The following is a 3,367-nucleotide window of genomic DNA, read 5'->3' on the forward strand; positions in this document are numbered from 1 at the left end:
CACTTTCACTTACGGCCCTCCGGAACGGTAACCAATAAAATCCGCCAAGGCAACCGCAATATGCGGCAGTGACCAATGGAAAGGGACTCTGGTCACCATAGCAACCGTGGCCATGGAAGTGATGCTGACCTCGAGAGTCTGCATCACCGGCAGTGCCACCTCTTGCAATGTCTTTCTTGCTTCGCCCTGAGGGAGGTATGTGGGTACAGTGTAAATAAAGTTCATATCGGGAAAAAAATTAGAAGTTTAGGGATGTCTTTACAATAACTCTACTCGCACTGATGTAAGTTGAAAGGCAGATACCTCTCAACATTAGTGTATACATAGGCCATCACTAAATTTAAAAAAAAAATTTTTGAGAGGATCTTGTTATGTATCTAACTCAGGCTGGCCTTGCACTAGTGATCCTACTCTCTCAGCCTCCGAGTGCTGGGATTACGAGTTTGCACCTCCGTGACCAACCGGGCCCCCAAAAAAATTGTTTTAAAGGCTCTGGGTTGGGGATATGGTTGGGGATATAGCTCAGTGGCACAGGCGCCTGCCTGACAAGTGCAAGGTCCTGAGTTTGATTCCCGGTACCAAAAATAAATAAATAAATAAATAAATAAAAACAAAATCCTCTAAAGGCTCTGGGGCTAGGGATGTAGCTCAGTGGCAGAGTGCATACCTAGTATGCGCAAGGCCCTAGGTTCACTCCCCAGCACTAAAAAAACCAGTGAAATGTAAACAAAATTCACTTTTTTTTATTATTACCATATAACCTCTTGATTGAAGGGCATGAATACAAAAAACATTCAGTGATAAACAACTATTCTCACTTCAACTCTGAAATACAAATTGCAGGGATGTGTACAATCACTCCCCAAACCAAGCAGGTTAAGTCCACAACTGTTACAGCCATCTCATGCATAACTTTTCCCATTACATACCTTCTTACATTATCAAGTCAAATGAGGAAACAAATTAAGATTTTAACTATTAAGCTAGGCATGGTGGCACATGCCTGTAATCCCAGCAATTGGGAGGTTGAGGCAGGAAGACCAAAAGTTCAAGGCCAGCCTGGGCTACACAGGGAGTTCAAGGCCTGCCTGAACTACATAGATCCTGTCTCAAAAAATTTAATAATAATAAATTTATTTTAACTATTAAGCATGAGGTATGTAAAGTGCTTTGAGATATACAAAGGAGCACTGAGTTTGGAAGGTCACATGTTTAGGCTTCACTCTCAAATCTGCTTCATATTGACAAGTTAACTTTTCTAAGCTTCAGGCTTCTCATGGTAAAACATGACAATATCTGTGGTGGATTGACAACTGGTAGGTAACTTGTAACATATCCAGCTGACCTGAACCAGTGGGGTGCTGGGTATGGAGGGCCCACCTGGGGATTGTTGCCAACATAAAAAGGAGACTTGGAGAGGAAGAAGGGGGCTGTTGGTTCTCCTGGAGGAGCCTGTCATGCTGGCTTTCCTGCTATGAACTCAGCTATTATCATCAGAGGAGCTTGGGACCTTGCTGTTGCTGAGAATAGCTGTGGTTCACTTTGGGGGAGCTCTGGTCCTTACTCTGAGCATCATTTCCTGGCTCTGGAGGGAAAGATGGTGCACTGTTCAATGTTCTGGAGAAAGCTTGTCGAGTTGGCTTTCCTGGTATGAACTTGGCTGTAACTGTTAGAGGAGCTCGGGACCTCACTGTTGCTGAGGATGGCTATGGTACTTTTCGGGGGAACTCTGGTTCTTACTTTGAATGTCACTTTTTGGCTCCAGTGCCAACCCTTCAGCTTGCCGGCACAGATCCTTCATTCCACTGGCACAGACTTTCTAGCATCCACCACTGACTTTTGGGCCTTCCTGACACAGATCAGTGAAACAGACTTGTGTGAGACATTGCCGTGGGCTCTAGGTCTCCAGTTGGACTCATGGGGGTGCATTGTCGTGGGCTGTAGGTTTTCAGTGGGATTCATACAGGACAGTGCTGTGGGATGCAGGCCCTCAGCTGGATTCTTTGGGTCTTTGTGGATAGATTTCCTACACTCTTTTGTACTTGACTCTGGGTGACTACTATAAAATAACCCTATAAATTATGTGTCCTGTATTGAATTGTTTCCTTTGTAAACCCTTACTCCAAAAATAACAGAATTTTTTTTTTTTGGTGGTACCGGGAATCAAACTCAGGACCTTGTGCTTGCCAGGCAGGCGCTTGCGCCACTGAGCTACATCCCTGGCCCGATAACAGAATTTTAAAATACCCTTTGATGATAGTGTCTCTGAGGATTCTTTCCTAAACCTTATATCTGGGAAACTTTATCCATTTCCAGAGCCTTTATTATCTGTACTGCTCACTCCCAAATCTATTCTCCAGTCCAGATGGCTCTTTGGAACTCCAGCCCGGAATATCCAACATCCAAGTGGAACAGTCACACCTGAATATTCTAGTAGTTCCTGAGCACTATAAGTGGTCCTTGCTATCTTTGGAAAATTGGTCCCAGGAACCCTAGCCTTGATTCCAAAGTCCCTAGATGCTCAGGTCCCTTATATGACATGGCATTATTTGCCTATAACCTATCCATCATCCTCCCATGTACTTTTTATTTTTTTCCCATGTTTGATTCTTCAGGTGGGATAGCAGCTGATTTCTTGCACATGTGTTACACTTGGCCACACTTGAGAACAGAACTAGTCCCGAATGTCACCAGTTTACAGCAAAGGAAAAACAGACAGTTTGGTAGGAGTCAGGTGGGCCTCTCAAGAGTGATCTAGGTGATCAGAACCACTGAGAGCCCAGCCTCTGGTGTTTCTTATTTCCGCTCCTTTGGCCTTCTTGGGTGCACAAATGCAATTTACTTCGACCTCTGTCTGCCTCATCTTTCTGCACTTCAGCCTGAACATTTGCTTCATCCTCCACCTGGCTTTTAGGGTGTGATATTTTAAAATGGCATAAAGACTGAGCCCATGTCAGAGTTTAAAACCTCTCTAGATTTCTTGTAATGCTAATCCAATGGAAATGCCATGGAGCAGGATGTGTGGTTGTTTAATCCTGTCACACCAGAAATCAAAGAAAGACCACAAAGTATAGGTTAAAAAGACAAAGAAGACACAAATTTTAAAAATGGCTCTTGGGCTGGGGATATAGCTTAGTGGCACAAGTGCCTGCCTGGCAAACGCAAGTTCCTGAGTTCAATTCCTGGTACACACACACATACACACACACAAAAGGCTCTTGGGCAAAGATGGGACAATTTGAACATCAGTAAAATAACTACAAGATGCTAGGCGTGGTGGCACACACTTGTAATTCCAGCACTTGGGAGGCTGTGGCAGGAGGATTGTTGTGAGTTCAAGACCAACCTGGGCTACAAAGTGAGCTCA

Source organism: Chinchilla lanigera, unplaced genomic scaffold (assembly GCF_000276665.1).
Source record: "Chinchilla lanigera isolate Chin_1 unplaced genomic scaffold, ChiLan1.0 scaffold00036, whole genome shotgun sequence".
Classification (NCBI taxonomy): domain Eukaryota; kingdom Metazoa; phylum Chordata; class Mammalia; order Rodentia; family Chinchillidae; genus Chinchilla; species Chinchilla lanigera.